The 24,496-nt window shown below is 46.1% G+C and overlaps 1 protein-coding gene across 4 annotated transcripts in view; it reads right to left on the bottom strand.

Annotated features, from left to right (window-relative positions):
- Window positions 1-24,496, bottom strand: part of BCKDK (branched chain keto acid dehydrogenase kinase) — a 744,533-nt gene that overhangs the window by 552,988 nt on the left and 167,049 nt on the right. The window contains exon 2 of one of the 4 annotated variants that reach the window (XM_069651905.1): window positions 12,090-12,231. The exons of the other annotated variants lie outside the window; for them this stretch is intronic. The gene's annotated coding sequence lies outside the window, so the exon portion shown is untranslated. The remainder of the gene's footprint in view (window positions 1-12,089; window positions 12,232-24,496) is intronic. 4 annotated transcript variants of the gene reach the window in all.

Here is a 24,496-nt window from a genome sequence, read left to right as displayed (position 1 = left end):
GAAATTTCATAGCCCTTACCACATTTCTGTGGAAGCACTCACTGATCGAGGTATGGCAGTTTCTCCATCAGGAAGAACAGGAATATACTTATTTTTCAGCCGTCCATAAGGGATTCTCCAGATTAGACATGTTCTTTCTTTCAGATACACTAATCCCCTGACGATAGATGCCGGAATACTCCCAGGAGCTCTTTCGCATCATGCCCCCGTGAGAATAATACTTTCTCCCCTCCAGGCAACCCCACCCCAAAAGCTACCCTGGGGATTGAATGATCTCTTATTGAAGGATCTCCTAATACGATCTCACATAGCGTAAGCTATAGATCTCTACTTCAGGGAGAATGATACTGGCAATATGGGATATGACATGGGATGGGATGGGATGGGATGCGGCCAAGACAGTAATTAGAGGGCCTCTTATTGAACAAGCCGTACAAAGGGGGAAGAGCTAGAAGAGCTCTGCAGGCCCAACTAGAGGGCGAAACTTGCAGGCTCGAGGCAATACATAAAGAGAAGGGAACACGACACTCCCTGAGGGATCTGCGTATAGCAAGGAAAGTGTTAGAGGCACACCACACGGCAAGGGCAGTACATAATGATGCTCACAAGGCAATATTTCTATACGAAAGGAAATAAAGCTAATAAATTATTGGCAACCAAACTGAAAAAGAAGTGAAAACGAAATAGGATAGATAGCTTGCGAGACGATACGGGCAAATTATTCTCCTCGTAAAATGGTAAACTTTGCATTATCGAGAACTTTTTTTGGGGAACAGACGGCCCCTCACACCGGTGACCCACAGATCACCAAGAAATGTATACTAGATGCGCAACTCCCACAGGTCCCACAACACCTGTGTACCGCCTTAGAGGAGCCTATAACTGCTCAGGAAGTTGAAAGCACGATCAAGTCCCTCCCCCTCTGCAAGGCCCCGGGCCCAGACAGGTTTACAAATATAATCTATAAAGTTTTCATGGCAGAAATGATACCCCACCTCACAAAATTTCTTATGGGGTGCAGGATCCGTCACAAAGTCGATGGCAGAATCTGCCACGACCCTGATTTTAAAGCCGGGAAAAGACTGCAGAATTCACGTCCTACCAACCTAGAGCTTTACTCAATATGGACGCGAAGGTATACAGCAAAATTATAGCTCGCCGTCTGGGTGAGGGCTTGCCGCTGATAATAGATAGGGATCAGACCGGGTTTATTCAGTGTCGATCGGCGCATGACAATATTTGCCGGGCAATAGACCTGGTGGTCCTAGCCCCTACAATTCTGGGTCCCCTCTCGTGCCGGTCCCTAGATGCCCATAGGGCTTTTGACTGCTGTCATGGGAATAGCTGGGCCTAGTTTTAAAGTGTTTTGGTCTGATGTTCTCCAGACTGATCCTTTCAAACTATCAGATCCCATTGACTTGTGCGCGAGACAATTCGCAGTGGTCCACTCCAATAATTTTAGGTCGGGGGAACTAGGCAAGGATGCCCTCCATCTCCATTAGTATTCGCAATGGCGATGGAACCCATCGCCCAGCAGATCCGCCTTCATCTTCAGGGATTCGAATTCAGAGGGCAATGTCACAAAATTGCGCTATACGCAGATAATGTGCTTTGCTTCTTAAAAGAGGTTCGTGACTCCCTTCCCACCCTTATGGACCTACTGGCCCAATTTGCGATCTCCGGTTTCATGATAAACATGGCGAAGTCGATGGGACTGGCCTTGTCAAAGCCCCCTGCCACCATATCGATCCTGCAGAGCTCATATCCCTTTCAATGGAGAACCACATACATCACTTACTTGGGGGTTTGCTGGACTCCAACGTATGCTGGACTGATGAAAGTCAACATTCCCAATCTCTTAAGGGAGTCCAGAGACTCTTTGCAGAGATGGACTTCACAGGAGATATCATGGCTCGGGCGCATCAGCGCAATTAAAATTACCCTACTCCTGAGACTTCCATACACATTTCACACCCTACCAATAATTATCCCAGAACGTGACCTTCTCAAGTTACAGAAGGAAATCGGTAGACTCATTCGGCAGGGGAAAAGCCTAGATTGCAGCATAAGCTTCTCACGAGAGGGAAGGTACAGGGAGGGTTGGGGCTCCCTTCAATCCCGTGATATTATCGAGCAGCCCAAGTAGCTGCAATTCTGGGCTGGACCAACCCAATAAAATCATCCAAATGGCATGACATCGAGCAGATACCGATTCATTGCCCTTTGAATTATCTACTGTTCCTCCCAAGAGAAGCGCGTAATCAACAAGGCTCTCTCCTACCCACCACAGCAAAAACACTGCGGTGTTGGGATAAAGCTTGCACACAAAGAGGCTTCACATCAGGCCTTGGCCCACTCTCCCCCATCACACAGAACCAAGCTTTCACCCCGGGGCTTCAACCCAACTGCTACCGACATTGGTCAATGGGGAAATCGTTGAGATTAAGAGATCGCTATGATAACAATCTACCCCTAACTTTTGAGGAGTGCAAAGAAAAATTAAAACTCCCAGAAACAGATTTAAATACATGCATCTTCACCACTGGGTAACTAACCCGAGCATAATGCAAGCAGCCACTAGGTCTCAAACGGCCTTAGAGGGTCAAATCTCCCATAGAATAGCCACCTGCTATTGTCAACTGGAGAATGTCCCGCCAGATGAAAAACTCCCCTACATGTAAGAGAACTGGGGGTGACCATTTCCCAGGAGTCCTGGCAAAAGATATGGGGTAGAACCCACAAGACTTCACGCTGCACTGCTATAAGAGAAGGAGCCCTTAAACTTTGCTTCCGCTGGTGCCTCTCCCCTCACAGGCTACATGCAATGAACTTAGATTACCTGGACATGTGCTGCCACGGATGTGGGGAAAAAGGTGACCTTGGTCATTTGTGGTGGCACTGTTCGACAATACAATCCTTCTGGCTGGAAATCTCTGGTGCCTCACTCCCTATGGACCCACAAATCCTGCCGCTGGGTGATACTCCTGAAGATGGATCCTACCGAATGCCTGGCCCTAGAGCCGAACTGATCCCTCACCTACTTACGGTCGCTCACCTCAGATGCACCCGCTTTTGGAAAGATGTTGAGGGTCCGCACATAGCATAGTGGTGGGTGAAAGTTGGGAGCTGTTGGGTATGGAAAAGCTTACCCCAATGATTATGGGGAAACTGCCTAAGTTCTCCCGCACATGGGGGCTATTCCTAGAATATGTTGTTGAAAAAGAGCATATGTTTTTCCAGCCAGAGTTGTGAAATATCTTCTGAATCTGCAACTATGAGTGGACCTGAAGAATCTGACCCAGATGGGGTGTAGTTCAAGTGGTACGAATAGTTTTGACTTGTATTAATTATTCTTAACCTGTATTCATGAGCGTGACAATGATTTTATGAGGAACAGATATAATGCTACTTAGTTAAAATTAAATTGATGCAATTACGCACGTCAAGGTTACTGCATTTTGCTTTGTTACATAATGACATTTATCTACCGTTGATAGAAATTTCAATAAACATAATCTGAAAAAAAAAAGTATCTAGAGAAAACACTGTAAAACCAATGTCTTCTTCTAGAACTGATTCTAACAGTCCATCCTTTAATAATTTTAAGGAAAATAAAATCTGGTCTTAAAATTAACCCAATTATTATAAAAGCTAACTTTGTTGAAGGGACTACGTGTCCTAAAATCCCAAGAGTACTGGGACGAGGAAGAGGGCTGAATAGGCATTCAGTTGCAGCAGTCAGGCAATTAAACCTAACAGCGATTGCAGCAGTCAGGCGATTGAGCCTAACAGCCCACACCTGAAGGAACCTTTGAGGCATAAAAAGCCCCATCAGGAGCAGGCAATAGAAAGAAGAGGGGGGAGCTGGAACTGATTGGAATGCAAGCTGTAGCAGTAGTAGCAGAAAGAAGAAGGCACAAGGCTGACAAACCAAGCAGAAGTGGGAGAACAAGAGTGATGCCGGAAGGTGGAAACAGAATATTTCACCTGCGTGTCCTGAGAGAGTCCTGTTCTCTCATACTTTGAAGTGCAGAGGCTGCACAGCGGAAAGTGTGCAGGAGAGCGCTCTTTCCCCATGAGAGCCTGAGTCCCATGGTTGCAGAGTACTGAATGTGCTGGAGACTGAGGCAAGGAGCAGTTATCAAGCTGTGGGTATCGGGTGTGAGAGGGGCTCCAGAAACGTGTGGCTGTACAGCAGACATACACGGAGGAAGGGTGTGGGTCATTGAAACACGCGTCTACAAGCGAGTAATAAATATCAGAAGCAGCAGAATTTGTGGTGGAGGGCATAGAAGCAGTGCGACCTGCAGAGTAAGTGTTGAAGCCGGGGAGTGGCTTGGTGTTCTAATACCTTGCATGAGCATGCCGGCAACAGTATCCAGTTCCTGTTCACTCGCGCATGAGTAAAGTGAGTGGAAGTTGTTATTTGAACTTTAATTACTTGAATAATGGGAATTGTAGCACACACGTGTAAATGAAAAGTCTTTATTCACGTAGGAAAGAAATACTGCTTACATCCATTTATCACTATTCTAAGACTGTTACTATCTGAAGGAGTGGTCGTGTGTCACCAATTAAGGAAGGTGAACAATGCGAAGATCATTTCCGAATACCTAACCTTGTTAAACCCATTGTAGAAACCTTTAACTTGTAAATATAACACCAAGAAGTGGTTGCGGGTGCCCAACTGTCATTTCTGGAGGCAGGCTGCATTCTATTCTTTACTTTAACAAGGCATACCTTTCATGAATAAGAAGTTAAAATGTATAGATTACTGAAGCAGTGAACAAGCATTGTCCAAGCCAAAATCCCCCCCCCATATTAACAGCAATACCAGGCTTTCTTGAAGTTGAAAAGCAATCTATCTGTGAAGTTACTAACCGTTAATTGACCTAAGATACAAGTGTGCACGCATTACCTGAAGCTAAGAGTGGCACCAAGGCTTCTGGGTAATTACTTGGCAGAAAGGTACAGGTAAAGCTGGGGAAGGGAAACGGACTGCTTGTAAAGACGATTTTGATGTAGACACAACCTGTAGTGCCAAAGACTGTGGAAGACAGAGAGAAGCGAGTCTTAAATGCAATCCCAGGTTGTTACTGTGGCAGACAGAGGAGAGGCAAAGAGGCTGCCCCTTTTGAAAGGGGATATTCAGAGGATGAGTGCCTTGCCTACCAGAGGGTGTTGAAGTACTTTAAAGTACATCTTGTTGAAGCCCGTCTAAAAGTCAAAATAACTGAAGCTGTGGTAGTAGTCCGAAGTACTGAAGCAGGGGTGGTATATCCAGTTGTCAGATGCACCATTGCAGTAGTATAAACAAGGTGGAGTAGGTTACTGTTCTCATGGGAAATCGAGCAGAAGAACAAGTTACTTCTTACCTTGTAACGTTCTTTCGATGGGATGTTCCTCCGACGTATTCCTCATCTTTGATAATACGTTTCCAGCTTGCTGGCCTCGGAATTTTTTTCTGTAGAGGGCGCTGCACGTCGACGTCCGCCGAGTCGATGTCCCTCGACGGCCACCGTATCGGCGCCGACGTCACCATGCACATAAATAGCCACGCGCTGCGTCCGTTGCTCAGTTCCGTTTTGTAGCATAAGAAAAGTCATGCCTGAATTGGTTATTTACCTTGAAGGAGCGTAAGCTGCAACCACAAGGGAAGTATTACTGTGGGGATGGATGGAAGGGGTGATAAGGAATACGTCGGAGGAACATCCCATCGAAAGAACGTTACAAGGTAAGAAAAGGGATTGTGTCCTCCAACGTATTCCTTATCTTTGATAGACTCCCATAGCAGTGGCATGTGATTGGAGGTTGGAGTAAGAATGTTATGTATCCCTTTAGGGATGGACCGAATGTAATATGGCCTTGCCAAATCTGGTCTCTTGACTAGTGGAGGAATCCAGGTTGTAAAATTTTGCGAAAGTATGTGCGGACGACCATGTGGCAGCCGCACATGTGTCTCTGACCGGTACCCCTCTTTGGAGAGCCGAAGAGGCTGCGATACCCCTGGTTGAATGAGCACTAAGAATTTGGGGTGGCTCTATCCCTGCAAGTTTATAACATTCCAGAATGGCCAAAATAATCCACCTGGAAATGGTTTGTTATGGGTAGTCCCAACTTGGGACCTGAGTATCCTACAGTTGGTCTGCTTGCCTGATCCTAGCCATTCTGCTGATGTAAAAGCTGAGAGCTCGCCTTGGGTCCAGCCTATGTAGCCTTTCTTCCTCTTTCCACGCATGGGGAGGAGGGTAGAACGAAGGTAAGGTAATTTTCAGAGTAATATGAAATTCAGAAACCACCTTTGGGAGGAAATTTGGCTTCACCTGTAGGACAACCTTGTGGAAAATTGTATGTGGGGGGTTTACAGGAGAGAGCTTGTAGCTCGCTCACCCTCCTAGCAGATGTTATTGCTACCAATAGGACAGTTTTGAGCGTGAGAAATCTCAGCGAACAAGAGTGAAGTGGTTCGAATGGAGTGCCCATTAGGAAGTGTAAGACTAAATTTAAGTCCCATAAGGGAACCTGGAATGGTTTTGGGGATAAACATTAGTTAATCCCTTGAGAAATTGGTAGTTTGAAATACGATGGTTCCTCCGCAGTGCGCTTGAAGATAGAAAGCGCTGCGAGATAGCCTTTTACAGTGCCAACTTGAAGGCCCGAGTTTGCCAAGTAGAGTAGAAACGATAACACCGTTGGTGTACCACATGAAAAAGGGTCGATATTCTCTTCCCTACACCAGCTGCAAAATTTGTTCCAACGGCAGCGGTGTAAACACTTTGTTGCTGGCCTTCTGGCCGAAAGCAACACCTCCATGACATCATCAGGGAGGTCCCAATCCTTGTACCTCACCCTTTCAGAAGCCAAGCGTGAAGGTTCTGGTATCTGGATGGAGAACCTGACCTCCCTTCTGCGAGAGAAGATTCTCTTTGATTGGAAGACGGATTGGGGGGCAGATGGACATATCTAGAAGGTCAGGGTACCACGTTCTCCTGGCCCAGTCCAGGGAAATTAGGATCATGGTTTTCCGGAATCTTCTCAACCTCCTGATCATTTGAAGAATAACAGCGACTGGTGGAAACGCCTAGAGGAGTGGAAACTCCCAGTCCACTACGAACGCGTCTCCTAGAGCTCCTCTCGGGGGAAATTCGCTTGAACAGAACAGATTGCACTTCCTGTTGGTGCTTGTGGCGAACAGATCCACCTGAGGGGTTCCTCAAAGGGCGAAGATCTCTTGAAGGACTTCCTGAGCTAGCTCCCACTCGTGGGAGACTGTGCTCTGCCTGCTCAGAGCGTCCGCTGTCAAGTTCTTCTCTCCGGCTAGGTGGACTGCCGATAGAGATTCCTTCCTTAATTGCCCAAAACCAGAGCTGCATTGCCTCTCTGCACAGTGGCAGTGATCCTACGCCTCCTCTTTTGTTGAGATAGTGCATGGCCACCATTTTGTCCGTCATTATCAGGACATTCTTTCCCTGTACTGATGGCAGGAAAGCTTTCAGCGCTAGTCTGATCGCTCTCAGCTCCAATAGGTTGATGTGTAGTCTGGACTCCGATGGAGACCAACGACCGCTGATGGTCAAGTCGTTGGCATGGGCTCCCCACCCCGTGAGTGAGGCGTCTGTGACTACTGTTCTCTCCGGCCATGGTTGCCAAAACAGTTATCCTTTCAAGATGTTCTCTGGATAGGCCCACCATTGAAGGTTGCAGGCTACCTTGTCCGGAATCCGGAGGAGATCTGTCATTCTCCCTGAGAATTGCGACCACTGACTTCTCAGTGCCCACTGAAGAGATCTCATTCTCAGGCGAGCCTCTGGCACAAAAGAGATGCAGGATGCTATGAGGCCTAGCAACCTCAAAAAGTCGAAGGCTGGGAGATGTTGGGCATTTTGAAATTTGTTGACCATCTGCAGAATATCTTGAGCCCTCACCCCTGATGACGAGGCTTTTCCCAGGGAAGTGTCCAGGACCGCTCCGATGACCTGGAGTCTCTGATGGTATCATCTGTGACTTCTTTAAATTGAGGGAGAAGCCCAGCTTGTGAAGGAAGTGGCAGACAATCTAGCTGGAACCGAGCTTGTTCCGAAGATACAGCTCTGATCAGCCAATCGTCCAGGTAGGGGTAGACGTGGATCCCTTCCCTATTTAGACTTGCAGCCACTACCGACATTAGCTTGGTGAAGACCCTCAGGGCGGAGGTCAGCCCAAACGGCAGAACTCGAAATTGATAATGAGAGTCGCCAATTGCGAACCTCAGGTATTTCCTGTGTTTGAGATGGATTGGAACATGGAAATAAGCATCCTGAAGGTCCAGAGATACCAGCCAGTCCTGGAGCTGGAGGGCCTGAAGGATCTGAGAGAGAGTTACCATCTTGAACTTGTCCTTCCTGAGGAACTTGTTCAATTCTCGTAAGTCCAGGATGGGTCTCAGTCCTCCGTCCTTCTTTGGTATGAGAAAGTAGGGGGGAGTACCAGCCCTTGTTCCTGTCCGCTACAGGTACCGGTTCTATGGCACCTTTCTCTAGCAGGTCTATGATCACCTGCAAGAGGAGCGGATCTGGAACTTTTAAAGAGCTGTGCCCCGGTGGATGACTGAGGGATGTGTAGAAAGGGTAGGCAGTAACCCTGGGCAACTTTCTCCAATGCCCAAGCATCTGACGTTATAGCCTGCCATTCCGTCAGATGGTGAGTTAACCTGCCCCCTACAGGTGTTTTGTGTGGAGAGGCCTCAGAGTGGTTTGGGGGCGGCTGATGCAGATGCCGAGGGTAAACAGGCACCTGCTTCTGCTGGGCACCTGCTTCTGCTGCGGCTTTAGTACTTTTGACCCGTCCACCTCGGGTAGGTCTTCTTTGGACTCTTTGAGCCGACTGTCCTCTGCCTTTCCCGAATGCGGAACAATAGCGAAAGGACTTTCCTCTTCCAGAGGTTCCTGAGGGGCGAAAAGGAGTTTGGCGGATTGCAGCTCCTAACGATTTTGCCGCTGCTTTAGATGTCTGCAACTTTTCAACACTGTCATCATCCTTCTTTCCAAATAACGAAGAGCCGTCAAAGGGCATATTCAAAAGTCTGGCCTGTACATCTGGAGCAAAGCCAGACTTTCGCAATCACACATGCCTGCGGATTGTTGTACTTGCCGCCATGGCCCTGCTGATACTGTCGGCAGAATCGATACCAGTTTGAAGTGATTCGCACATGGCATCTTTAATAATGTTAAGGAAGGCTTCCTTTTCCTCTCCTTCGGGTATGTAGTCAGCCGCTGATGAAGCACACTCCCACAGTGTGTGACTGAACCTGGCGAGCGTACAGGTGGCGTTGATGGACTTCAACGCCATACTACAAGCAGAGAAGACTTTCTTCGCCATAGAATCGCACCTCGTCATCTCTATCCTGTGGGACAGTAGGGTAAGCGGTCCTACTGCTAGATGAAGTTGCCGCTTGGACCACCAGGCTCTCTGGAGTCGGGTGTTTTGATAAGTATTCAGGGTCAGCCGCCGCTACCCTATACTTGGCTGACAATCTTTTATTGACCGCAGGGATAACTTCAGGAGTTTCCCAATTAGATGTAATTTTCCTTTGTAAGACTGCATGGAAGGGGACCACAGGGTCCTCCTGTGGACCTTTGTCTAATATGTCTGTCAGGTCATCCTGTTGAAAAACAGGCAAAGGCACAGACCAACCCATAAATTCAATAATTCTTGCCATAAGGGTTCTATAGGGTGTTTTGGCATGTTCCCCTGGGTCTGGCTTAACAAAATCCACTTCTGGGGAAGTGTCCAGCCCACTTGCCTCATGTAGTGACTCCTGTAGGTCCTTCAATCTTCTTTTCCCAGAGGGGAAATCCTCTGAGATAGGCAGTGTGGTCCTCTGCAACCCAAATGTTTCCTGGTCAGAATCTTCCCCCCCTCTTCATAAATTGAAGATAGTCCAGGGTACTCTGACCTCTGAAATGGTGTAAAACCCATCTCTAAGGCAGAAGGAGCCAAACTCGTCATTATTGGGCGAGAAAACGTCGATGTCGTTGACGCCGATGTGACAGGCTTCGAAGGCGCCGAGAACGGTGTCGAGAAGACTGGAAGAGGTCTCTAAGAACTCGAGAGGATCAGGATCCTACTCAAGGATGTCGACGACGGTCTCGGCGTCGAGCTGGAGGCCCTTGGAACCACCGTTGGCTGTGGAGTAGCCTTGGTCTTCTCTTTCATCGGCGTCAACGATGGCGTCGAGTCGATCGACCAATGCGTCGAAGAACCCTTCGACAACGGCGTCGATGGCGCCGATCCATGCGTCGTAGGAATCTTCGACGACGGCGAAGATGGTGCCTTCTTACCCGATGGCTCGTGGCGCTCTCGGGTGGAATGTTTCGCCGGGTGCAGCGACTCGCGGCATTTTGATTTTTTAGGTTTTTCACCCGGGGTATCACCCTCAGCTGTCTTCGAGGGTGTCGAGGCAGCTTTCTCGAAGACGCTTAACATTTTCTTTCTGAATTCCTCCCACTCAGCCTGAGAGCTGTGTTTTGTGGGACAGGAGACCCTTTCTGGGGAAATAGAAGATGAGGAAGGGGAACTTCGACGTCTCTTTTTTGAGTGTCTTGATCTTGACGAATGATGGGAGCTACTTCGAGATCTAGAATGGGAATGTTTTCGACAGTGAGGAGACTAATGCCTCGACTCAACCGAAGAAACCTTCGAGGAGGTTTTGACCGACTTACCTCTCTCGAGCTTCCCTTGCGCTCCTTCAAGGCTTTCGCCGTCATGGACATGCAGCCCTCACACTCCGAACAATGGTGCTCGGCTCCCAAGCACCACAAGCAGATCCTGTGTGGATCCGTTATCGACATTTTCTTTTAGCGCAGTCTTGACATTTCTTGAAGCCGGATCGCGGCGCCGTCGGTTCCGATGAAGATGCCATCAAGAACGAGTTGGTATTTATTTGAGGAGATATAGAGGGGTTATCCTGACTGAACTGAGCAACGACGTTCCGAGGCCCCACGAAGGGCAGAAAAACGGAACTAAACAACGGACGCAGCGCGTGGCTATTTAGGTGCATGGTGACGTCGGCGCCGTTACGGTGGCCGTCGAGGGACATCAACTCAGCGGACGTTGACGCGCAGCGCCCTCTACAGAAAGAATTTCTGAGGCCAGCAAGCTGGAAACGTATTATCAAAGATAAGTAATACGTCGGAGGACACAATCCCTTCGCAGTGTGGTTGCTGAAGTGTAAGCAGCAGCAGCACTGAAGACATTCTGACAAATATACCATTGTGAATGCTAAAGCATGTAAATAAAGAATGCCTAACTGTTGACCAAGAACTATATATTGCTAACAGTGTGGATATTGCATTGTCTTTTAAACTGTGACATCTTCTTGAAGAGGTGACAAGGCATTGTAGCCAGCACATCAACCCCTCAAGCCTTGTTTAACTGTTTCTTTTATACACCTTTTGGAACTTTCATTTGAAACTGCAAAGCAGACTTGCAGGTGACCAGCCAAGAGACACTTCCCTTTTCACCTTGTATGAAGTTAATTAGGATTTAGACACAGGCCGTTGAGCTTTACTTTGGACATTCTGACAGTTTCATTGGCTACTTTTGTTGAGGCAGGGAAACCCCTCTTAGAGACAGGGCTAGTTAGGATTTACTCCAATCCACCCATTATTTTGGTTATTAATAAAATTAATTATTGTATGCTATGTTAATGTATTTATAATGTGCGCAACAAGGGCCTGTAGGCATAGAGGTGACCAAGAAATGCAAAAATGACGAAGAGAAAGAGCTAAAACAATTCGAGAGGGAGAATAAACATCCACAGGTTACATAGTATTCTAGAAGCTCATCTAAACAAAAACAAAAAAAATTGAATTGCTCATGTGAAACTTATTCCCGTAGGCCTGGAGGTATTGAATTTCAAGCCATGGGGGCTTTTGAAAGAAAGCACTATTCCCGAACAATGTTAGTTTGGGCATGGTCAGGAGAGTCTTCCCATCAGACCGAAGTGTTCTCCATATTGGTTTTCTTTCTAATGTTTCGCTCAGATAGGTTGGGCTGATTCCCAGAGGACATTTGTGTGTAATTTCTATCAAGCGAAACTGTATTCTTACCTCTATTGGTAGACCGTGCCTTTTTTCATGAGCTTCCGACACATGATCACTTTTATTTAGTCCGTCGATGATTCTTATAGCACCATTTTGGATGACTTGAAGTTTTGCGCAGTCTCCTTTACTGATACCTGTCAGGAGGCCGCTGCAAGAGTAGATTTTAGAGTTAATGGCTATTGTCTGAGTTCTTTTTTGAGAGAAAAGGTTGAATTTGAGAACAATTTAAGATGATATGCTGATGTCGATATCAGGTTATTAACATGTCCTCTCATATTCAGTGTTTGGTCTAACTAGACACTCAGATTTTTACTTTCTTATGGACCTTTATCTGGCATTCAGCCAACTGTAGATGATGGTAATCTATACTCAGTCTCTGCAGTTTGATTTGTGACAATGATCATTACTTCTGTTTTCTTGTTGTTTAAACTGAGGCCGTTCTTAATCATCCACACCTCAATACTACTATATACAGCATTAATGGCCTCACCATCCTTCCCATAGTTGCCAGACAATGGGAACATGCACTGTGTGTCATCTGCATAGTTCGTAAAAAGCACACCGCTCTTCAAGCACCTGGAAGAGCGGTGCAGTGAAAATATTACATAAAGAGGGTGATAAACAGGCCCCTTGTAGAACACTTTAATGCATTTGCACAGTGGCCTGAGCATTCTTAATACTGATTCTAATTATTCGATTCTCCAAGAAGGACTTGAGCCAGTCTGCTGCTTCCTTAGAGAAGGCAGCAACTCTCTGCAATCTTACGATTAGTATATGGTGTTCGACTAAATCAAAAGCCGCAGCTCGGTCTAGCAACATGAGGAGTACCAACTGCCCTTTGTGGATTTGAGAGCTAGTAAAGCAGTTTCCATTGCCACACTTGTGTCCGACTTACTCCAACACACTCCCGAAAAAAATCAATGAACTCCTGTGAGGAGCCAGGAATGAGATGCGGACACAGAGCGGTCATAGTTTTGGCTATAGACTTATTTCAAACAAAAAGGGGTTGGAAAATGCCTCGCTCTCCAGAGGCATCTTCCCTACCTAAAACAAAACTAAGGATCTGTCCGATGTCAAGATGCCCAAAGCAAAAGGTTGTGTCCCCAAAATCCTTTTCTGGCCCAAACATTCTAAAAGTAGCTGCAAGCTTTTCAGGGTAATGTCTTTCGCCTTGAAAGTGCACAAATGTTCAAACTCATGAGGAAGATGCAACTCCCAAAAGTTCCCAATGGACAAGGCTCACTGTTCCAGGGGATTATTCCTGTTCCCACGTTTTCCTCTTATAGATGTCTAAGATCCTAAGGGTAGGAGCCTTCCTTAGACTCATCTGTTCATCAAAAATTTTACGTTAAACAACTTGGCTGTTAGTCTTAATTTCGTAGGATACATGGTGTATTCCCTTGCCTGGTTTCTTCTCTTTAATTTCAACACAGTCATTGGCTATACTGGATGTATCCTCCATACTTTCATGTGATTCCATGCACTTGCGCGATCTGAATGACACAAGGCCTAGTAAGATCGTTGTCGGTCTTCACTCTGTTTCCCCACCCTTGCCTCGTCGCACATTGAAACACGTCTATGGGCACGTTATAAATGCCATATCACATCTACTTTACGCACTTACCAACTTGAATCTGCTTGGTATACTCTCCTTAACACAAGGAAAGGTTTCCAGTAGGTATTATATGTGGCCAATTAGGCGTATTCACTAGACTGGGCTGACGCCTAGGCTTTGGCAGTACTGCCAACAAGCGATAACGTCATATGCAAAATGACAAAACAAATAATATCAAGTTTAAATAAATAAGTTTCAAAATGTACTTAAAAATGTAATGTCAACTAAATTGATGCAAAACATGTACATAAACACAAATAGTGTACAAAATGTACATAAAACATACAATATATACAGAGTTCCAGAAGGACAACAACCTGCACATGCCACATACACAGTTCATGCAACCTGTAAAGAATATTGGGGAGTCACACTGGGCTTCAAATGTTCCCCTTTATCACTCAGACCCTTTAACTCCGGCAGGAAAGGGCATGGACCCCCTACAACTATTACTGGGTAAGAAGCGGAACGTACCATGGGTCTACTTTCTTGCCAGGGCTTTCTCATGTGCTTCACTTGACAAGCTTGCAAACTTGACAATATCTTGTATTCATTACATTGATTCTCTTTTGGAATTCAGCGTCTCACATTCTGTCTTAAATGCTTTATTTATTCTTATTTTTCTTCGGTACAGTTGCGTAAGTGCCCCGCAGCTTCCCTCTTGTGGACTCACCGGTTCTCTTTGGCGTGCTTCGGTTCTCCCATGGTAAGCATGCAGCGGCTCTTCAGCGTCCCGTTCCTTCTCCACAGGTTCACCGACGTGGCTTTGGAGCTTCTGCGTCCCTCGCAGCTCCAGTTTGCCTGCTATGTGCTTCTCTGCGATTGAGCGGTGTGGATGCTCTAACACCAGGAAGTCTTCCCTTCTCTTCCTTTTGTGGCGTCCTCACGGCGGACCAGCTCCCACAGTCTTCTTTCCTAGGCCTTCTCTGTGAGCCAGTTGGCTCCACGGTCTTCCAGGCAGCACAGAGGTTCCTTGGTCAGTACTGAGAAGATGAGATTCTCTCAGCCAGCATCTCCCTCTGGGCAGCTGGTTCATGTACCAGCACCAATTATGCACAGCTTGTTCTTCAGGTCTTTATTGATCTTTTTTCCTCTACTCCACTTTCTCGTCACAGTACTTTTACACTAATGGAAAAGGAAGTCAATTCTGGTGACTTATAGACAAGGCATGGGAAACTATTCCTAGTAGGCTCCAAGGGTGGGCGAAGGAACGTCTGACAATATGCCATTAAAGCCTGGGGAATGGAGGGGGTATCCTTAAAAGGGACCTGGGGGATACCAGGTCTCGTCCAATGTTGTGTCGATTCCTTGGATGGTTGCCTCTCCCTATGTCATCCTCCCTCATGTAGCCATCCCCAGGGTCAGGATCAGGTAGCAGCTGCCGTGCCCTGGCCACATGGGCAGAGGTCACCGCTGGAAAAGGAGTGATGATAACATTGCATTGTCACACTCCAAACTTTAAATAAATAGGGAGTAGAATACTTCCACTTCAAAATCTTATCTGGAGGATTGCCATCAGGCCTTTAATCCAATGGCTCTGAGAAGGGGCGAGGTTAGTGTAGACAGAGGGAGCTCAGCACACTGCCATCTTGTTGAACAGGGACTGGACTCCTTAATACAAACGTTCTTTTGTCCAATCCCCTGTGGACTTTTAGTCTATATAAAATAAAAAAAATAAAAGGGTGGATCCTCGCACTCACTTCAACCCTTCAAAAATAATTAGACCCTGTTGGGAGTACAGTCTTTTCCAATGTCCTCCAGTTGCAATGCGAAGGCAGGTGATCCAATGCTGAGGCAAGCTCTGCTCCCCAACCATCTCCAAGGCAAGTTTGGGGCCAACCTGCTGCTGGGGAAAGACCGGTATCCAGGAACTCACTGGAGGTGGCAAACTCCTGCAGGTGTTTGCCGAGGTTTATAGTGATAATGTAGAAAGTCAAAATGTAGAAAGTCAAAATGTCGAAAAATAAATGTCGAATTTTATTTTATGATGTTTTATATTCGAAATGGGTGGGGGTTCGCCCCCCAACCCCCCTTTTTTTCTCTTTTTTGTTTTACCTATTTTTTTTATTCCCGGACCCCAAAATAAATATTTAATTAAAAAAAGAGAATTCGAATTTTTTTCTACATTTATTTTTCGACATTGTCATTCTATGTTTTATTTTCGACATTTTGACTGACCACCGTTTGCCAGCCCCCACTGTGTTGTGAGAATGAGGACAAGGACCCATCCTGTCCCTGAGCAACTGGGTTGGGACTCCCAGGAACTGAAGAAGCCAAGCAGGTTGTCTCCATTTCATTTTGACCATGTTCAAATGCATCAAACCCAACAGAACCTAAGGTGCTGCCTTTGCCACTTCTTCAAAAACTCTTCGGACTGCTGTAGCCGCTTCCTCAAACCAGTTCACCAGGCCCACTGAGCGTGTCATTGCCTTACCTCGAACCAGAAGCTTTGCACCCAAGAATTTGAACCACCATGTGCCTCACTTCCAACCAGACTCGACGCCTGCTCCCAGTCTCGATCACCTCAACTTTGCTGCATCCAAACCCCGATTTGAACTGCTCTTGCAATGCCAAGAACCTGGTTTGACACAGTTGAACCACCAAGAACAGCGAGAATATATGGACTGCAAACTGCCCCCCCCAGGTTAATCTTTAGGCCCTAGAGACTGGTTGGGTCACTTTCAATCCTTTTATTGTGCAAGAGCATATACAATGAACATTGTGGCTTGGAGGCGAGAAGGTGTCTGGAAGAAGAGAGGAAAGGGAGGAGTTAGTGGGAGAGTTACGAGATTGCCTTTCACAACTGGTTTATTACCCAGAGTGATGCATCTTTCCCTCTTTGCATATTCTGTGTTCTTTCCACATGGAGTGGGTTTTTGTAGTTTATTAGATTTAGTTATTTTATCCCATGGAGTGTTTGATTAAGCTACAGGGGTCTGCAATCTTTGGCTCTCGAGATGTTTTGTACTGCAGCTCCTCATCAACCCTAGCTACCATTGTCAATGGTGAGGGATCCGGGGAGTCTTAGTTCAAAACATCGGAGAGCCACAGGTTGCTGACCCTTTGGATTAAAGTATATACATTATTATAGAACCTGGATTGGACGTTCCTTTAATTTCAGACTGCCGCACTTTGCTGTTTGGGTTGCTACTGGATAACACACCACTCGAGAGTATAGCCTTCCCCTTGTCCACGTTATCACAAAAGGCATGGGAGGCATCCGTCTTTTTATGATTTGGATCACTCTTTTTTTTTTTTTTTTTTTTTTTTTAGAAGTGCAAGGGCTTTGTAGGTGGTTTAAGCACTACTCATATTTGTATTACTGTGGGGCAGGAGTCAATTCATCGCACCATTCCCGGAGACCCTAGACTTGGCCTCCCAGCAATGACAAAACCGAGGACTTTATCCCCGGCTCTCCCATCCTCTCCAAAAAAGCATTGATGCTGGTTTGGGCACCTTCTAAGCCCTTCAAACTGCTGGAAGGGAAACACTAAACCGATGCATGACCTCGACGTTCCACCACCTCAATCTCAGAGTTTTGCTTGATGCCTAAGCTCTGAAGTCACTACATCGGAGACCGGCAGAGTCTTCTAGCATCCACTCAACACCACAGCTTAGTCGCCGGCTTCTTCAATCTCCAAGTCGTTTTCACTTTAGTAGCCTGACTGCGTTGGGCCAGCAGAGCCCGATTGCTGCCCAAGGACAGACCCAGGATATCCTGCACCAGAGGCTGTAGTGTCTGCCTACACCCCCTACCTGACGACATCTGCCATTCCCAGCATTTTCAACACACAAGTCGTTGCTACTGCCGACTAGAGCTGCATCATTGGAACGTGTTGCTGTGATTCCACTACTTAGGGTCTGGTTCTTTTCTGAAAAGCCTGGTTCCACACAGTTGAGCCCTAAAGACGACAACATAAGTCATTTGGCAATGCCCTTCCCCCTTGTCTTCCTTAGACTAGTAACTACCAAGACCCTTTCTTTACCTTTTAAGGGACATTCATAAAAGTTGACATTTATGCTGAAATCTTTACCCAAGGACCCCTTGTCTACAAACCCACAGTGCCCCTTTAGGGGGCGGGCCAGTAGCATTATTAGTTGTGTGCATTTATGTTACTTTAATTAAATATCCTATTATTATAGAGCCTTGGCTGCACATTCTTTAAATTTGGTACCACCATACTAGCGTGCTTTGTATTGCATCTGTGCCAGCTCACGCCTCGGAAGAGTAGAACCTGCCCACAGCCAACGTTACCAAAAGGGGCGTAGATTGCATGCACGTTGGACTGTGCCAGTTTCACCTTTATGAATAGGATCACTGTTTGTTTAGGCAGGATGGGCCGAGTAAGCACTTAAGCCACTACTCACCCCTTCACTAAAGAGCAGTAGTTATTTTGTCATAATTCCAGCCCACCGGATGCTGTGCACAGCCAACATTACTAGGTTTATTGGCATTCAGCATTCCCTCCTCAGCATTACTTACCATGTAGCTTACTTCTGTGTGGCAGAACAGAAAAGATTCCACTGAGCCAGGTTTATCAGACAACTGGAATTCAGCTATATGTTCATCATGTAAGCGATCTGTCCCAGACATACATGTGCAGTTTAAAAGTGGTGGTCTAGTAAACTTGAGTCAGTGGTTATACATTCACACCTCAGTGCCAAGACAGCCACTGATGATGCACCTTAGGAATTCTCATATCTCGGTAACTCAAATCAACACATTCTACGGCCAATCAAGTCACTTAATCCCAAAAGACACCATATGCTCCTGTGGGTTGCTCGCAAATCTCAGCAGGTACTGAACCACGGTATTAAACTTATTGAGATTGCTGGCGAGGTGGCCCCATGCCCTGCGCAGCAACTACAGTCCCGGTTTTACACTTTGCAGGTTGCAGCTTGACAACCCACACTTAACAGGAAAGTTAAAAAGGGGCGGAGGGGGTTGCCAGAATGCAAACGGCAAGGCCAAGTTTGGCTCATGCACTCTCTCCAGGCTCCAATTACAAGTCCCACTGCCCTATTTACATCACTTGGATAGGTGCATCGCAGATGTCCCCGATTCAAATATACATCCCACATGTTTAGCATTTAGCAGGAGAAGTCAAACGTTGCGCATGTATCGTTGTCCTGTCACTCGCCAAGATCACCGCATGGAGGAAAAATGGTCGCGTCTGCTTGAAGTTCTTGTCCAAGTCGAATAAAGGCTGGGATGGGGAGTGTGGGGGGGGATCTATTGGTAGATTTTAAGCACAGTACATACAACATGCGCACTCAAGTCATATGTGCCAAACCCCACCAGTGGGTCCAGAGGGTTAGGCACTCTGTTGCAGAGACGTGTGTGGTTGATGCATCTGCTGCAGGGATATCCGTGTAGCCTGCAGAGGGAGATACGTTGTAAGAACCAAAACAAATATTGCTTCAGAAACGTGAAACAAAAATTCATTTTGAACGCAATACATCTTTGTGCTAGAGTGGCCATCTGATAAGGACGGGACACTCCAAGCTTCTTTTGAATTTTCGTTAAAAAAAATTAAAAATTCAACAACAAAAAAAGTGTACTCAAGAAGTCTGTCTCATGCCAAAATACTAGGGATAACGTGGACCTGCTGAAACAGTGACTTTCAGCACCAGCCCTGCAGTGGAACAAACATGGTTCAAAATGTCATGTGCATCACTAACAGCTACTGGACACAAAGTTACAGCAGATTTCAACTGTCTGCACCTCCGATTCAAATGACAGTAACTACACCAAAAGGGGCGAATGGGGCATACCGGTTGGGCTGTGCCCGTTTCACCATTAGGATTGGGATCGCATCTGGTTTAGTAATGAGGGACTGAGTAGGCCACTACTCATTCCTGTACTGCTGCAGCGCACCAGTTACTTTGTCACACTTTTGATCTGAAACACTGTTTGCCAGCGCTTTCGAATATGTGCAGCGATAAACAAAGTCAGCACTTACAAACTCATCTCACTAGGCGGAGTCTGCAACACGTAACCTACAAATATTCTATTCCACAATCTACCCATTCACTCTTAAAAATCATATTCACGCACGAGATGGCAGGATCCCTAGCAGCCTCCTTTCACGTGAAGTCTCCCACCAAGAACTTGTTCAGGTGGCTCTGAAACCAAGAAACATAAAATACATTGCTTTACCGTGAGTAGAAGGCTACCCTCCCCCACCGATCAGTACTGCCCTTCTCCCTGCCTCCAAATTCGGGCAGAGCCAACACAATGTTCGATGATTACAAGGTCACATTTCTATTGCTCAAGGGGAGAATTAACATATCTAATGACAAAGCAGATTAAACTAAGCGAGCAGTTTGGGCTATTGTTTACGCATAGAATAGCATTTTCAAAGCACCGCCATAAGAGTACCTCTGGCAAATGATGTCAGTATCTGCACATATTATGGCAGGACCTGGCAAAAGCACATCTAATGCCTACGCAAGAGCCCAAACTGTTGGATTTGCCCACAAGTGAAGAATTCAATGCAAGAACACCCATGTTGCTTGTACATCAAGTAGCTGAAAGCACACTAGGTTAAGACATTTTAGTACACAAGGAGCTGGTTTACAGGTGCAATTAATCAATTTGACTGCCTAGAAATAACAATGCTCTCCTCTTAAAACAGGTGTCTGCAAACTACAGCTCTTCAGATGTTTTGGACTAGGACTTCCACGATATCTCACCACGGACTATAATGGTTAGTACTGATGGTTGTATTCCAAAACATCTGGAAAGCCAAAGTTTTCAGACATCTGCCTTAAAATCACAGAGCTGCCCCAAAGAGAACACAGCGGGTGTGTTTTGGGTAGGTAGTCGTTTGCAATGACTTAAGGGTCTACTAGCATGGCCATGGATTAGCATGGCCACGAGTGGGTATAAAGCTAAACACCCACACACTGTCTCCCGCCTCACATTCCAAGTTTCACACTTACAATGAACTAACCTACAAACAACTGCACACACTGTCCACATGCACACGCAGCGCACCATCTCTTCAACCCTGGTGCTGCCCCAAGAATAACCAACCTGAGCATATACAGTCACCCAAACAGACTCCACGCCAACACACGGGTTTCTGTGCCTGACTTTACTTCCATTTCCACCAACACTCCTTGTCCACTCCCTTTCCTTTGCAAAGCTATGCACGCCGAGGACAACATTATTGGCACAAATCCACTATAAAAGGCCATTTACCTTCCCATACCAACAGTTTTGGCTTACAAGCAATACTTATAGCACCACTTAATAGACCAAATATAAAATGTACAAGGACTGCAAACTGACCTAGGGACAGAAAGGCAGTCCAGTGGTTTTTATTATGATATATTTCTATGCTTTGCTTTTTGAAACTTGGCAAACCCAAGACGTCGGAAGCGGCTGCGTTTGCGAGACCGAGACTGTTCACATACACACACACACCGTGCGGCTTGATGCTCCCCGTTGATTGGTGCTTTCCTCTAACCATTATCCTTGGAGGAGGAAGGAGGCTTGAGAGCTTGGCCCTGAAGACGGGAGCTGCTCGAAGCAAGGAGCCGTGGAGTAGCAAGTGTTAAGCCCTTCACTGGACTACTGCGCTGTGAACAGAGCCGCTGAGCTCAAGTGTGCGGTTCGGTGGACTGGCAGGCGAGTGGCCAAAGCAGCGGCAAGACCTTACATGCTTTTAGTTTCCTGGGAGTCTTTCTTTTATATGAGCATATACGTGCTATGGTCATCAAACTGCCAGGTAATGGTGCTGAATTTGATCCACCACTAGTGTGAAAAACCACCATTACATACTAGCTAACACATCGCTACCCGTCCCGCTTTTTGTACAACATCTTGGGAGGGTAAACCTACTCCGGTACATTAGCACTGTGCGGAGGAAGAGCACTTGTTATTGGTTGTATGCTGGTACAGGGCAAACTCTGATTTGTATCATAGGAGTGATATCCAATTGCCTTGGCTAAGTGATGGCGACTGCGGGACTATACCTTTGAGCCCTCCTTGTCATTAAGTGTCATTAGTGACCATTAGTGTTCACTTGGCAGTGCAGTGTTTGTGCAGCGTCTCGTGCACCCAGTATTTTGCGGACATGCTCACATTGTGTACAACACTCGTGTAGAGTGAATGTGTTTGGCAGAATTATAAGCAGTACCCTTTGGGAACACTACACACAATTAGGACTACAAGTGGCAGCACAAATTCACCTTTAGTACAAGCCTGTACTACACAGTAAAGTGGTAGCAATGGCTGAGCAGCCAGAAATCTCAAGAGTTAGTGAGCAGTATCAAATAGTTACACAAAGGACAGCATAGGATTCAAACAAACACTGACTTCAAGGTTTCCACGTAAAAGAATATACATTGGTTTATACATTAAGATCAGGTGATCTTAAAGACGGCATTTGTAAACCTCCTTCTGCCCTCCCCCTTTTATTCCCTCCAAAAAGGTTTGTAAAGTCAAAACCTGGTTTACGAGCGCAAGAACATTAATGCACCTACGTCGGTCGCTCCTGGCCCAGTTCAGATTGAATCTACCCGTCAACTTATACTCGGGCTTAGTGTAAACCGACTACCACCAGACTATTCTGAATGATGCCCTTTGTATGTACTATGCAACATTTATAACTAATCCCTTAACCTATGTTCATGCTTAGAGTAAAACTCATTACCACCAAGCTATTGTGAATGTCAACTGCCATTTGTAAGTATTGTGCAACATGTAATTTTGTATAATGTATGTATGCAATTGCATAATGTAAATATGTAACACTGATAACACAAGATATGCGCCCAGATGCCCAAGGGCTTGGTGCGCTATACAAATAAAAAAATACAAATAAACAAAATACCATATTTATTAACATTTCACTAAAGTGAAGCAGTTAAAAAAAAAATTATCACTCTTAATACACCACACCACTCCCAATAGTTTCCAGACAAGTTAAGCTCACAAAATGAAGTGGGAGCAAAATGGCACTCTTAATTTAAAAGGGAGGGAGAGACAAAATTAGGCAGAAAGGGAGCAGTACCAGCAGGTAAGTAAGCAGGGCAATCTAGAAAGAGGAACTACAGTGAGGTAATCAAGTTAAACAGGCTTAGGGTCAACGTCAAGAGGACAAAAGTCTTTTGCTCAAGATCACACAGTTCAGGGTAGTTTGCGGTTAAGTGTTGGCCAAGAGTTCAAAACGAAGTTGGTCGGCAGAAAAGTTAGTTTAAAGAGAAGAGAAGGACAAGGCCTCGGATTGGCGAAAGGTTTCACACCCTTCCACCGTGGCTGGACGAAACGAACAACCGGATGTTGAACAGTACCTTAAATGGAGAAGAAGCTGTAGCTGTGGCGGACGTTCCTGGTAGTTCCAGCAGGCTCACGGTTCCTGAAGCAACTGTCAGACTGACACGAAGTAGGAAGAATGGAGAGTCCTGCACTACCCAGGGAAGAAACCAGCAGCAATACAAAGCAAAGAATAAAAAGTGCGCTCCTTAAAACCCAAGCGGAGTCCGACCTTCCTGGCTATCCGGCCCACTGTAGCTCTGTACAGCGAATTCGACCAGAAGAGGGGTTCCTGGCTTGGAGTTTGGGTGAACTGGTTGGACCCACCAGCTCAAGGGAAGAAGTTCTTGGAAGATCCTCCGTCGTTGGAGTCTGAAGATTCGGACCTGCAGCAGGGCTTCACCGGGCGGTTCAGTCGTTGTAGGGATCCTCTTCGGTCAGCTCCTCTTCGGTTCTCTCGTTCCAGTGGCGACTCGGCTCTTCCAGACCCAGAAACATGCTTTTTATGCAGTTTTCCCCCATTCACACAGCCTGGCTGTCAATCACACAGCAGGGTGGCTGTCCTGGCGGGAACAGTCACCCAGCCAATCAAACATGAGTGCGACTTGGGTTACCAAGGGAACCATGGCAGGGGTCCTAAAACCCCTGCCTCACATCCTGCCTACCAAGACTTTCAGGTGCCTAAAGGAGGTCTTCTGTGCAGAAGCCCGCGAAAAGACAGTGAACAAAGGAACCAAACCTGGTTTGGCGCATAGAGACGAACACGAGAAAGACTTCTCCAAAAAGAAAGGGCAACTAAACTCAGCCGGAACAATGTTAAAAACAATATGGTCAAGCGGAGTTCGAGGCTACCAAGATAGCCTAAAACAATACCATGGTTATTTAAGATAACCGCGGTAGGAAAAATAGGGTAGTTACCACTGCCACCAGCCAAGTCTTAAAGGAAAGGTAGCAAAACAATGCTCCAAGAGAAACAGACAAAAAGGGATACGTATTAACCCTTTCCAGTACTACATGTAAGATGGTTTGTACTGAGTCTGTGGATTTAAAAGACTAGTAAAGTAAATTGAAACTTTACATGTTCTGGGGGACAGTAGTCAGCCCAGAAAATGGAGTCTGAGTTGGGAAGTCTACAAGACAACCCTGTGTCACTGCACTGAGGGTGCTGTGTAACACACAGTAAAAAGATGATGCTTGTGGAGTAGGTGAGGCTCCACAGTCTATGAACAAAAAAAAAACAGCAAAACACATGCAAGAGTGGGAAGAAGGACTCTCACTCTTACCAGATAAAAATAAAAATCCTACAAATCCAGCAAAGCTGCAGAGGGACTCACTAGATAAGGGAAATTAGACATATTTGAGAATTCTCTGTAACAGAATGTATGATTTAACAAGCGGGAAGCAGCAGTACTGTGGTAAGAAGCAAAAAGATTACCTTACCAATTATATATTTTTATAGTGTGAAACTAGTTCAGGGTTAAGGTCATAAAGCAAGATCGGTGATAAGTCCACCACAAGTCATCAAGTTAACAT

Source organism: Ambystoma mexicanum, chromosome 3p (genome assembly GCF_040938575.1).
Source record: "Ambystoma mexicanum isolate Mex_15411 chromosome 3p, UKY_AmexF1_1, whole genome shotgun sequence".
NCBI classification, from domain to species: Eukaryota; Metazoa; Chordata; class Amphibia; order Caudata; family Ambystomatidae; genus Ambystoma; species Ambystoma mexicanum.
This window is presented reverse-complemented; position numbering and strand designations above follow the sequence as displayed.